Source organism: Sapajus apella, unplaced genomic scaffold (assembly GCF_009761245.1).
Source record: "Sapajus apella isolate SASKATOON/1434 unplaced genomic scaffold, GSC_monkey_1.0 scaffold32, whole genome shotgun sequence".
NCBI lineage: Eukaryota > Metazoa > Chordata > Mammalia > Primates > Cebidae > Sapajus > Sapajus apella.
Genome location: NW_022436972.1, coordinates 413,603 through 427,824, shown reverse-complemented (window position 1 = coordinate 427,824; position 14,222 = coordinate 413,603). Strand labels below are relative to the sequence as shown.

General features: G+C 43.2%; 1 protein-coding gene across 4 annotated transcripts in view; it reads right to left on the bottom strand.

Annotated features, from left to right (window-relative positions):
- WASF3 (WASP family member 3) overlaps window positions 1-13,738 on the bottom strand; it is a 121,102-nt gene extending 107,364 nt beyond the window's left edge. For all 4 annotated transcript variants that reach the window (XM_032294364.1, XM_032294363.1, XM_032294366.1 and 1 more), the window contains exon 1: window positions 13,621-13,738. The gene's annotated coding sequence lies outside the window, so the exon portion shown is untranslated. The remainder of the gene's footprint in view (window positions 1-13,620) is intronic.
- Window positions 13,739-14,222: the final 484 nt, after the last annotated feature.

Here is a 14,222-nt window from a genome sequence, read left to right as displayed (position 1 = left end):
GCCTGTAATCCCAGCTACTCAGGAGGCCGAGGCAGGAGAATTGCCTGAACCCAGGAGGCAGAGGTTGCGGTGAGTCGAGATCGCGCCATTGCACTCCAGCCTGGGTAACAAGAGTGAAACTCCGTCTCAAAAAAAAAAAATCATATGCACAAGGTTATTCATAGCCACATTATTTGTACTGTAATTGCAAAATACTGGAAACTACCTAAATGTCCAAACACAGAAGGCTGGTAACCAAACTGCATTATATTCACAGTATGTAAACTGCACTATACAGCTGTAAAATTAATTTTGAAGAGGTGCTCTGGAATCTGATAGAGTAATTAATTTCTAGGGTATGTTTGAAGTGGAAAAAAGCAAAGTGCAACAGAATTTATACAGTATGCCACCTTCTGTTTTTGAAAAAAAGGTAAAGAAGAAAACATGCATGTATTGTCTTAAACTAGAAAACTGAGGTTGGTTATCTACAAGAGGGAAAAAGACAAGGTCAAAGGGATGTAAGAGGGAGTGATACTTCTCTGAAACTACACAGTGTTTGTAGTTTTGTGTAGATTATGTTAAAAAGAAAATTAAATCAACAAGGACCCTAAAACAAATGATCAAGTGGCAATTTAAATGAGTAACAAAACCACACTTAAGGAAAAAACTTGTCCACTTACCTAAAGTTAAAATATATTAGCATAAATGTTAATAATATCTTGTTAAAAATCTTTACTGCCTGTAGGATCTTTTAGGCTGTTCTCTTTTTCATAGCTGACATTGGTAATTTGTGTCTTCTCTCTTTACTTTATTAATCTCACCAAATTGATTCATATCATCAATCTTTTCAGAAGAACTAGTACTGCACATGTTCTCTACTGTATATTTATTTTCTATTCTATGAATTTCTCCTTTTTTAATGTCTAGCTACTTCCTCTGGGTTTAGTATGCTGTTCCTTTCTAACTTCTTGAAACTGATGTTCAGATCATTGAGTATTTTTCAGGCTTTCTTCTTTCCTAACACATGCATGTAAGGCTATAAACTTTCCCCTGAGTATGACTTTAGCTACACCCCACACATTTTTATATACTGTATTTTTCATATTAACTCTAATCAACATATTTTGTGAAATTTTCTAATTCTCATTGTAATATCTTCCTTGATCATGGAATACTGAAAAATGGTTTTCTAGTTACCTTTTGCTATTGCTTTCAGCTTAATTTATAGAAGTCATGTTTGAAATCAATCTTCTAAAATATACTCAAACTTGCTTTTGCCAACAAGCTGATAGCTAGTGTCCAGTCTACTTACAAAGAAAGTGTATTCTGCAGTTAGGTACAACATCCAGACACACTGAGGCAATTTTATTAATTGTGTTGTTCAAGTCATCTATATCCTTTGTTCTATCAGTCGCAGAGAAAGTGCAAAAAAAGAAACTTCCCTCTATGATTGTGATTTTATTTCCTCTCCCTACTTCTTTTTATTTTATTTATTTATTTATTTATTTATTTGAGAAGGAGTCTTGGTCCGTCGCCAGGCTGGAGTGCAGTGGTGTCATCTCAGCTCACTGCAACCTTCGATTCCCTGGTTCAAGCGATTCTTTTGCCTCAGCCTCCCAAGTAGCTGGGATTACAGGCATGTGCCACCATGCCCAGCTAATTTTTGTATTTTTAGTAGAGATGGGGTTTCACCTGATCCCCTGACCTCATGATTCGCCCACCTTGGCCTCCCAAAGTGCTGGTATTACAGGTGTGAGCCACCATGCCCAACCCTTACTTCTTTTTAAATCAACATTATAATAATTAAAATTATCTCTAGATGATCTAGACACCTCATTATAGAAAACAGAAACGTGAATATCCTCTTCTACACTAATTTAAAGTGGCAGCAATTTTTTCAGCTAATTATTATCCAAAATAGCTTAATATCACCTATCCCAAAAATAGAATCATTTTTATACATATCCTTCAAAGTTTAATTGGGTCATATCCAATAACTCCAGACAGTAGACCAATTTGCCTAATTACTGAGAGGTACATTGTGCAACTAATTCATACTGCCAGACATATGGGGAAAGTAGCAATAATCTACAATACATTCCACAGACAAATTACTGAGACGTTTCTACAGTCCTAAACTTCCCAAACCAAAATTACTCTGGTTCTGCTCTCTGGCAAAGATGTCAAATATTCCACCCTTCAGTTCCCATGGTGCTGTATCCTGCTGAGCTAAGATGCCACCTTAATTTCACTCTAACACAATGCTCCAGACTGCAGTTGTTGGCACTGGCATGTGATCTAAAAGCCACCAACCACTCATCTTTGGATGCGTACTTGCTCACGTGGTCAACAGGTGGGGAAAAGTCCTGTGTGCAAGCAGTCCTTCCAAGAATCTCAGAGCTCTGATACACAATCAGTCTTCATCGGTGCCCTCCAAGTTCTCAGGTCAGGGTGTCACCTTTGGTTTGGATCAGGAACCCCTGCCATACCATCCCAGGGCACCTTTTGTTTCTCTGTCAGCAGCGGTGCATTAAAGTGATCTCTTTATTCTGCTATGCAGTTACTAACAGCTCCTCATGGCAGGAACCACTGATTCATCCAGCAGCCACAGCACTCAGCAATACCTAGCACATAGACCCACACCTTCTACCTTTGTCTCCTATCTATCCTCTACACAGCAGTCCTAGCAATCCTCTTATAATCTAACCCAAACATCATCATTTCCCTGCTCAAAACTTTGCAATGGCTCATCTTACTCATAATAAAATCCAAAGTGCACCACAGTTTATAAGCCTATACAATCTGTCCCTTTACTACCTCTGCATGATGCATCCCCCCAACCCCCCTGCTGCCACTCAGGTACCTCAAGGGGGCACTTGCTGTTTCTCCCCAAATAAGGATCATTCCCAAAATATTTGCCTGGCTGCTTCACTTCTTCACTTCTGTTTGCATCTCTCTTCAAATGTCATCTCAGATAGGCTTCCCTGACCACCCTATCAAAAACAGCAGTCTCTGATACTTTTCTCTTCACTCGCTTTGCTTTCTTACTACACACACACACACACACACACACACACACACACACACACGGCTATATACAAAAGAAAGCACAGTAAAGAAAGCAAAGCAAGTGAGGGAAGATATATATATATATATATATATATATATATATACTTTAACATGTTGTTTATTAGCTTTCTTCCCTACTACAATGTTGTCCCATCAGAAAAGGAAGAAAATATGTTCTCCAAAACAAGGGTCAGGGATTTTTAGTGTAAAGGGCCAGATAGTAAATATGTCGTGCTGTGTGAGTTAACCTCTGCTGCCACTACTTACCCCTTTCAGCTTTGCCTTGCAGCACTAAAGCAGCCCCAGACAAGAAATAAAAGAACAGACAAGTCTGTGTTCCAAGACAATTTTCCTTACAAAATCAGGAAAAGAACCAAATATGGCCCATAAGCTATAGTTTACCAACCCCTGATCTAGAACAAGCTTGCCATGCAGGATATTGATTTTGAACTTACCAACCACCTTGGTCTCTAAAGCTACTTTTAATTGACAAAATACTGACACTCCAAGCGCATCAGTAACAATAACTTCAAACTATCTTCTATACATCTTCCACCAAAAAAAAATCCACCTGAGATCAATTATATTCCTAAATGACTGTTTGAGGGATATGAAGTGTACTTATTCTCAAAACCAGAAAATATATAATAAACGATGTTAGTCTGACCCTCCAAATTTTGATTACTGTACTTTTACTTCATTTAAGGACATTATGATAAATGGCCAAACAAGAACCACTGTTCGATGTACCACATGAATGCCACTGAGCACGTCACCTACTACACCTTTCAGTGTAACCAGTTCAAAGCCCCAAGTGTTAAATGGGGAACATATTAAGGAAAAGAAACTGGTATGTTCTTTATGGATGGTGAAAACAACAGCATAGAGCTGAGGATGATTTCCTTTCACTGTGGCCACCAGGATGTTCACCCAAGTTCCCAATCAGACCGGGGCAGAGACTAGTTATGCCACCAAAACCCTGTCAGCAGCAGTGCATTACAGTGATCTCTTTCTTCTGCTACACTATGCTTTCTTCTGCTATGACCTCTCTTCTCCTGGTATGTATAGCTCTGCTACGTGTCCAGCCTAAAGTAAGCTAAGAGAGGCCATGTCTGAGTACAGCTAGTAGGATGAGAAGCAAAGTGTACTGGTCCATAAAAACCTCCCACAGGACTGTCCTCATTCCCCACCCACTGGCTGAACTGAGCAGTTTCCCAGTTCCTATAGGAGGCTAAGTCACAAGGTGGAAAAAAGCTGACTACCTGAACAGCCATGTGGATGCCTAACCCATGACGACCCCAACATAAGCTTCCATATGGGTGAGAAACAGATGCTTCTTACTCTTAAGTCACTGAAATCTGGCAGTTATTAAAGCAATCCTCATGTCTAAAACACTGCCTATGGAGACTAGAACCTTATTAAAGTAGAGGTTTTGTTGTATTCATTTCTAGTCCTTATATACTCTTTATTTTCATTCTTTATATTTAGCTTTATTATTATAAGCTAAACCAGATCTTCATTCAATGACAGAGAGAAAAGCCTCCATTGCTTATGTTTGATAAATCATCTCAAATAACAAAAATCTGAATAAAGTACTATTCCACTTAAACCAAATTCTATTTGTAACTTTCATTTACACACGGTTTATCTAAATTACGCACGTGTCCAAAAAGAGAAAGAATGCTCAGTAAATATTAAAATGCAGAGCAATATTGTCTCAAATGAAATCTGACAATCATCAGAACCCAAATAGCCTGAGAAATAAAACCACAAGTTTCTGAACTCCTGTGTGGCAAGAAAAAGTAATCATAAATGTAGCTTAATGTGAAGTAGCTGTTCTAAACTCTTCGGTGCTTAATCCCTACACAATTCTTTGAAAAGATGTTCTGAAGTTTTGCAGTTTTCAGAATTTTTTTTTTCTTTTTTTCTTTTTATGGGAAGAAGTTTTCAATGAATACCATGTAACACAATGAACAAACAGCAGAGCAGCTACAAAGATTTTAAACAGCTCAGGCAGGAACTTCATTTCCATTGATAAACTTTGTAACCATTCAAATTGTAATGCCAACTTTTGAAAAGGAGTAAGGTTTCAATAATCTTCCTGCCTGGGATATCTCAAAGAACAATTCACATTCTAGGGAAGACCTGGGAAACAATGTTATTTGCAGTACATAATTAAAATCTGAAGACAAGTGATTGGGGAATTAGGGAGTTTTTGTGTATTTCTGGGTTTCTTATCAAAAGCTAGTATAATTAACTCTAAAAGATATATGACAAATACTATATAGAAAACCAAGAAGGGAGATATGTTTTAAATTCTACAGGGCGTTTTTTTTTTTTTTTTTTTTTTTTTAATGTGTTTTTACATTTATATTGAAAACAGACATGTGTTCTATACTGGAAAATTACAATATTTCTGCCAAAATTAAGATCTTACTTTAGAAGAGATGTAAAGTCAGTCTCTTCCCTCTCACTGTAAGCTGTGCAATAGCCACAACCTCTCTCAGAACAATATAAACACACTCATAAGTTGCTCCCTCTCTCTTTACCATATTTATGGTTAATGGCATCCCTCAACTTGGAATAGAGTTTCTTCCATGCACCACAGGAAGCAAGTGAAATCCATGAGCCCTTCCATAAACATTCTTATTTTATTTTATTTTATTTTATTTTATTTATTTTTGAGAAAGTGTCTCCCTCTGTTGCCCAGGCTGGAGTGCAGTGGTGTGATCTCAGCTCACGGCAGCCTCTGCCTCCCAGGTTTGAGCACATTGGCCACCCAAGTAGCAGGGATTACAGGCGCCCACCACCATGCACAGCTAATTTTTGTATTTTTAGTAGAGACAGAGTTACACCATGTTGGCCGGGCTGGTCTTGAACTCCTGACCTCAATTGATCCACCTATCTAGGCCTCCCAAAGTACTGGGAATACACCGCCCAGCCCATAAACATTAATTCTTAATAAACATTAAAGCCTACCACTCTGGGAGGCTGAGGTGGGAAGATTACTTGAGCCCAGAAGTTAGAGACTAGCCTGGATAATATAACGACACCCTATCTCCACAAAAAATATAAAAATTAGCTGAGTGTAGTGGCACAAGCCTGTAGTCCAAGCTACTTGGCGGGCTGAGGTAGGAGGATGCTTGAGCCCAGGAGGTCAAGGCTGCAGTGAACCGAGATAGCAACAGAGCCAACAGTCCGGGCATAGAATGAGAGACCCTGTTTCAAAGAAACATTAATTCTGATTTAGGACAGACTATGCCCCAGCAAAGTTGCAACGCCAATTCAGAGCTGAAATCTGCCTAGGTAATATCCTAACACAGGACTAGGTAACAAAACAGGCAAAACAAAAACAAAAATAACCTTGTCATGTACATATTTTGAAAGGTTAGAAAATAAGTGATGTTGGCCAGGCGCGGAGGCTCACGCCTGTAATCCCAGCACTTTGGGAGGCCGAGGCGGGTGGATCACGAGGTCAAGAGATAGAGACCATCCTGGTCAACATGGTGAAACCCCGTCTCTACTAAAACTACAAAACATTAGCTGGGCATGGTGGTGCGTGCCTGTAATCCCAGCTACTTAGGAGGCTGAGGCAGGAGAATTGCCTGAACCCAGGAGGCGGAGGTTGCGGTGAGCCGAGATCGCGCCATTGCACTCCAGCCTGGGTAACAAGAGCGAAACTCCGTCTCAAAAAAAAAAAAAAAAAAAAAAGAAAATAAGAAAATAAGTGATGTTACTAGAGCAAAATGGCTCAGATCATACTGTGTAAGTTACTCAGTAGTGATCATGTCCTGCTTATTAGATAATCTTTGAACCAAATAATATTTCACATAACGTTTTCAGTCAATGTAAAAATATTTGTTGAGTACCTACTATGTGCAAAGAATGAACCACTTCATCCATTTAGCTGATAAAATACGGCCACATTGATTCCAGTTCAGTCAATCACACCCATACTTTGGTACTGCAATATAATTTCACCAAGCTTCTGGAGTGCACAAAATGGATAACAGCTCTCAATGAGAGGATGCTATGAGATGAACTAAAATGAACTGCCACAGCATGCTAATAAAATCTTCAGCACGCACTAGAGCAACTTTTAAAACTCCAATTCAGTTTTTAACTGCTAGAAAACAGAAGTATTCCAAGATCAAAGATCACAAAGGCTGTGAGAGGACAGCCGGCAGGAGAGGCACCAAGTGTTACCACAGTGAACCAAGTGCAAGACCCAAATGAAGGTCTCTGTATGGCTACAACATTCAAGAGGTTATCTGACAAGCTGGAACACACATATTATGCAAAAATTATATACAAGGCACCACCCTATGCGGTTCCTGTCAACAAAGAGTCTGTGAGCTGATTAGCAAGATAATCTATCCTGTTTTACCTCGCTTGAATATAAGCTTTCTGGGGGCAGCAGCTTGGTCATGTTAAACATTCTTATCACTGCTAACTAGAACAGTAGCTCAGATACAGCTGGCATACAAACTTGTGGGCTGACTTGGGTATCTAAAGCAAAAACTAAAATAAAGAAAATAAAGAAAAAAATACTAAAAAGGTTCAAGAACATATAACACAACAGAAGATATCTTCAGATTAATTTCAAGATCACTGCTCCAAGGTCAGAGGGCACCCTAAGAAAAGGTCCCAGGGAAATTTCAGAAATTACGAAGTTGGGAAGTCATCCCAGATGCTGAGCTCAGAGCCAACGCCTAGAAGCCCCAGAGGACCTAAAAGATGAAAAATGCCCTAGAATGTCTGTGATGCGTAAAATGTCTTAAAATTTGAAAAAGAAAAAAAAAGTCAACAAAGGAAAAGAGCTAATCTCCCAGAGAAGAGGCACATATGCAGGCAAAGAGAAGAAACAGAGGCATCTTTGGATCCAAAGATTAAGGTTGAAATGTAAAGTGTAGAAAAACTTTTTTTTTTTTGAGATGGAGTCTCACTGTCACCCAGGCTGGAGCACAATGGCGTGATCTCAGCTCACTGCAACCTCCACCACAATGTGGTTCCTGCCAACAAGGAGTTTGTGAGCTAGTTAGCAAAATAATCTATCCTGTTTTACCTCACTTGAATATAAGCTTTCTGAGGGAGCGGCTTGATCATGTTAAACATTCTTATCACTGCTAACTAGAACAATGCCTGAGACATAGCTGACATACAAACATGTTTTCAAGCAATTCTCCTGCCTCAGCCTGCCAAGTAGCTGGGATTACAGGTGTGTGCCACCACACCTGCCTAATTTTTTGTATTTTTAGTAGAGATAGGGTTTCGCCATGTTGGCCAGGCTGGTCTCAAACTCCTGACCTCAGGTGATCAGCCTGCCTCGGCCTCCCAAAGTGCTGGGATTACAGGTGTGAGCCACCGTGCCAGGCCTAACTGTGGAAAAATTATTCCAATCTAAAAACATCTATGAAGGCAGGGTGATGCAACACCTTGGGAAGCCAAGGTAGGAGGGCTGCTTGAGCCCAGGAGTTCGAGACTAGCTTGGGCAACATAGTGAAATACTGTCTCTATAAAAAATAAAAATAAATACATCTATGAAGATAGGCAGATAAGCTCTGACACAAAACAAACAAAACTGGCACTGAGGTAAGTAGCAGAAAAAGCACTGGCAGGAGAGTATTCTGTCCGAATAGGACAGCAAAGGAGGACAGTCAGCCACAAAGACATTATGACCCCGAGACACATCGGCACCTAGAAAAAGACCAGGCTGAGAAACAGCTGCCCTGCAAAGGAGCAACCAGTCCTCAGAAAAGCACGTCTTGAAAAGCAAGACAAAAAGTATTACGACGACAATTCAAAAAAAGAAAAAATAAAGTCACTGCTAGTAAATAGAGAGGAAGGGGAGGGGTAGGGGAAGGGGGAGAGTATAGGGGAGGGGACGGGGAAAGGAGAAGAGAAAAGAGAGGGGAAAGGAGCCTGCACCAGATGCCCACTCCATATAATGTCATTCTCTCCTCTTTATAATCAAGTTTGGGAAAGAACCGGCTTCCCTCCCTCAATGCCCTTCACTCTGTAATCCGAAACAATGAAGCACCAAAGACTCCTCACCAAGTCCATTCATCATGTCCTCAGGCTAACTCCAATGGATACTCTGAAACCAACCTTTCTCTCTGTTCTTTACTAGCATTTAAACATGCTCAAATCCCTCCATTTAAAAAACAAAAACCAAGTTCCCCCTTTACCTTCCCTCCCTATAGCCACCTTTAACTACCAGCATCAAACTTATTGAGCATTGCTGTCTACACAAGCTGGGCTCCACTTCCTCACTCTCACTCACTATTAAATCCTGATACAAACTGGCCTGCCCCTCCCATCCCTGTCATGTCACTGTTGCCTCTGCTGTGCCCAGTACTACTAACAGCTCCCAGCAGCTGAGCGTGCTCTACCTGCTGAGGTTTCCTTGGACACCATGATCCCCATCCTTCTCAGTCCCAGTGTGGGAGCCTATTATCTGCTTCTTTTTCAAACACAAGAGTGCCTCAGATCTCACTCCACACCACTCCTTTTCTTACTCTATACACACTCCTCAAATAACCTCATCTACTCCAACAGCTTCCATTAACAAATACTGCACAGGCAAAGGCAGGAGTTTCAAAACTTTCTCTGCTCAGCATGCCCTTAAAGTCTCAGGCCAAAAGGTATGCTTATTGAATAAAGAAAATGTTAACAGTGTGGGTATTTATGTCCTAACAACTTGGTACCAACTTGAAAAAAATACACTTTGAGAGAAAATGGTATTTTTATTTCATTCTTAAATAACCACAAGTATTTATTGATACAGTATGTGTGCACCTGTTGAGCACTGCACAAGTTCTCTCAAACCTTGGGGTCAGACTGGACATGGCCTCCCTCGTTTCCTTTTCCACGCTGATTTTTACATGGTACAGCAACCACCAAATATCCCTCTTTACAAACATGAGGTCATCAAATGGAGTGGAGTGCAATCTGGTCTAGAATAACTTTTAGCTACCTTGAGCTAGTAGATTCCACAGACTTGGACAGATGGAACTATGACTGTTTTCCTCAACAATGTGAAACATCCCCCAGTCTCCCAGTTTGCTTTGGCACCTTAGCTGAAAGTCTGGGAAACTCTCAAACTGTTTGGGACAGCTAGTAACTCTCAGATGCGTCTCTCCAACCCAGACAACTCCTGATGTCTGGATCCCTAGTGCAGCCAACTGAACATGATGTCCCCTCGGCACCTGAAACATAATCCAGCCAAGTGTGACCCATCATCTTTTCTTCAAAATGGATGCTGCTGTCCCCACCTAAGGACATTGTCATCACCCAACCACTCAGCCAAAGCTGGGCACTGCCCTCAACTCCTCCCTGCCCCAACTCCCCAGCCATACATACACATACATAGCCAATGATCAAATCCCAGCAATTCTACCTCCTCAAATTTCCCTCCTTCCAGCCTTCCCTCTTCTAATCCATTCTCCAAAGAGCAAATTTGACCATGTCCCTGTTTTGCTTACAATTCTTCAACCATTTCCTATTCCCCACAGAAGAGTCCGAACTTCACACAACAGGGAGTTCAAGATTCAACAGGAATCTTGTGATTCAACAGGAATCACAAGACCCCACATGGCACAGCCCCTCATTACTTCTCCTCCCTCACTTCTTGCCACTTCCCTGCTCTTGCCTGCAACCACCCCACTGGACTTAACTCCTGGTGTTTGTGGTTGCTCCAGTGCATCACCTCCTGACCATCTTTGTACACTCTCTCCTCAACCTGGACTTTGGTCAATTCCTCCTCATGGTGCTTCCTCTGGGAGGCTTTCCTGTCTCTCTGAATGTTCCTAAGTTTGGGTTTATGGTCCTCTTCTGAGCTCTTGTTGCCGGCCCCTTTCAGAATTCATATCATACATTGTAACCAATGGTTAAAACTCTTTGATACTGAACTGCACAGCAATCTCACTGGGGGCTGACAGAGGTAACTGTCCTGTTTATCTCTGTATCCCCAGCATATATGAAAACTCTGAAGTGTACTGAATGAATAAAGCAAGTGAATAAATGGATTAGGTCATGCATGGGGCTCCCGCATCCATCACTGATTACTGACTCTATCATGGTACTTATCACATTTCACTGTAATTGCTTGTCCTGGTATACTATGAACATCTTGAAAGTGCCTGTCACTGAACATCTTGAAAGTGCCTGTCATTTTGCAACTAGTGATTAAAATAGTGCCTGGTACTTAGTAGGCATTCACAAAATGGTTTGTTTTTTTTTTTAACAGAAGGTTGTTCATTTAATCTACAGTGTTAAATGGAAAAAAAATCCAGAGGGATATACCCGATATTATGGTTACCTCTGAAGAAAGAAATAGGAAGAGGACAACAGTAAGAAGGGAAAAAGAAAACCGAGAATTTTTAACCTCTATAAATCTCTATGTTGATATTTATTTTATAATGTACATAATTTATGTATTACTGACATAAAATATTTCTGTATTACCATAAAGTGAAGCCACAGGTAAAAAGATTCAGTCCTGAAGAAGAACGTGTGGGGAAGTCAGAAGTATTTGGTTACACATGCTCAAGAGCAAAGCCAAAAAAAAAAAAAAAGCCTGACTTGAAAGAAACTGAGCCCTTAAAAAACCGGACTGAGAAGAGAAGCTGAAAGATTCAAGGTCTACAGCAATGGAGAGCCACCCCCAAGTGAAAAACATGATCTGTGAGTACTCTTCAAAGAAAGTCCTTGGTACTCCAAAGACGACCACTACTACTAGCCCACGAGTAAGGACAATTCATTTAATACTTATAATGCAATTGCTGTTATCAAAACATCCCAATAACCAACCAAAAGCTTACTGGCCACAAACAGGTTTCTACGGGAACTGTAATGGGTGACTACAAAGACACACTGACAGGAGACAGGAGGCTACAATGTTGGCAAGACCACTTAGCAAAGTGTGTTCCACCTTTATTTTCGGAATTGTTGAAGACATTGAAGCATATCACTGACTATTAGGTTGTACATTTTAAAGCAAACAGATTTTAAAAAACAAATGCTGTTAAGCAACTTCAGGTCAGCAACTGAAAATGCAAGAACAATTTCTATGTGTAGATAGTTCCAGAATTAGCACAGATTGGAAGGTAAATATACATAGTGGACCAAACGTTCCAATCTTTAAACATGTGAAAAGACACAGCTTTGTGAATCAACTAAGAAAATCTTTCAAAATGAAGAAAAATGAGTACTACACTGAAGTCATTGGAACCCTGGGAGAAGGGAGCTGGAGAGGACACAATGAGAATGCCTTTGGGAAAGGTCAAGCCCAGCTTTCTTTTGTTTAACCTCTCAAGCAAATAAAAGAACTAGCTTTAAAGAACTACGGCATTGTTTAACTGCTAGAAAAGAGTTGGGTAAAGCACATATAAAAAGAAGCAATAGAATTTGCCCTAGAGGCAATAGAAAGATTAGTCAATTACAACACTTTGAACTTAGTTTTGATAGAGTCGAATTTTAAGTTTTAGACAAACCTAGTTTTTCAGATGCAAAATATTTCAAATAGTTATCCTCTCTCCCTTATAAAATGTAGATTCTGAATCTTGCTAAAATATGCTGTTATGCATTTGATTTGAAGAGCTGCAAAAAGTGGTATTTTTAATTTTCTGCTTTTGAAAACTCAAAGACTGTTGTTGGAAGTAAACTGCCAATTTAAAAATTAACCTTAAAATGAGAAAGAATTCCTATGATGCTCCCATTCATCCCTAATCCCATCACATAGTTTCTGATTAAGAACTCTCCTCTCGACCAGAGAACTCTCCGCTGCAGAGGGGCCAGATCAAGAAGCAATCGCTGCTGCCCGTCAACATCACAAACCAAGAAGATTCTGCCCTCACTAAAGCCCCGGCGCGCGAGTAAAGTCTCCCGGGGATGATACCCCCGGGTCGACACGGCTCCGGGAGCGCGGTCCCCTGCACTCGCGGACCGCCCCACCTCCTCCCCTGCACTCTGTGAGTCCAGCCTGGCCTCCGAGGCCGGGAGCCACGCGGCCCCGCAGCCTCCGGGGAGAGACCGCCCGCAACCGCCACGCACGCGGGCACCGAGAGGGCGCAGGCCAGGGCGGGGAGGGCCGGACCCTGGGGGCGGGTGACGAGCGGAGCTGGACCAGACCCGGAGAGGGCGCGCAGACACTGAAGGAATCCGAAGGTACTGGACGCGGGGCGGCCCAAGGCGTCGTGCGTGGGGCGCGAGCGAAGGCCAGGGCGCCACTTGCGGCGTGGAGGGCGGGTGGCTGCCCCGCGTCCAGGGAGCGCGCACCAGACGGCTACGGGCCGGAGGCGCGGGAGAGAAGGGCCGCCCGGCCGCGCCGTGACGGCGAGAAGCCCCTGCTGGCGCGGGAGCCAGCCGGGAGGATGCGGCTGGGCTGCGGGGACAGGCGCGGGGCGGCGCCAAAGCCCGCAGTGGGCCCCACCGCCCGAGCCGAGCGCGCGGCGATGCAGCAACTTCAGTTGGCCGTGGGGCCGCCCCTCCCCCGGCAGCCGCCCGGCCGGCAGCCGAGAGGGCCAGAGCAACCTAAAGCTGAGAGCCTGGCCGACCGCAGCTCTCACTCACCGCTCCGCGGTCCGGCCGCCAGCGCGGGGGCTCCGCTCCGAGCTCCATGGTCCCGCCGCACCGCGGCCGCCGGCGCACCCGCCTCGCACCACACCGCACGCAGCGGCGCGACCGACGCCGCCTCCGGCCCGGCCACGGCCGCGGCCACGCCCCCTCCCGGCGGGTGGGGGGCCGGCCGGAGAAGGAGGGGGGCTCAATGCTGGCTCCACCAACCAGAGTCCAGTCACCGGGCCGCTTCATCAGGATTGGCGAGCGCCTAGCCCAATAGAGAGCTGGCGAGCGCGGGGAGCGTCGGTGCCGAGGGGCGGGGGATTGCGGAGGAGGTGGCTCTCACCCTTCGTCCTCCGCCCCCCGCTCCGGATGAGGCTTAGGCAGAGTGCTTTCCAGAAAGGAGAGGTGGGGAGAGCCAAGGGACCCCTGTATCACCCCTGGTTGCTAGGTGCCCATTACAGTACCTTTGAGTTTGCGCGTATATCCTAATCCTCCCTGGGTGTTGAGGGCTCATGCACAGAGGTCCTCTACCTGTACGGTGTCAGACGTCCTGCAGGGCTGAGGCTTCAGGCAACTCTGAGGACTGTAGCTCTATCATGGGTTGGTTAAAA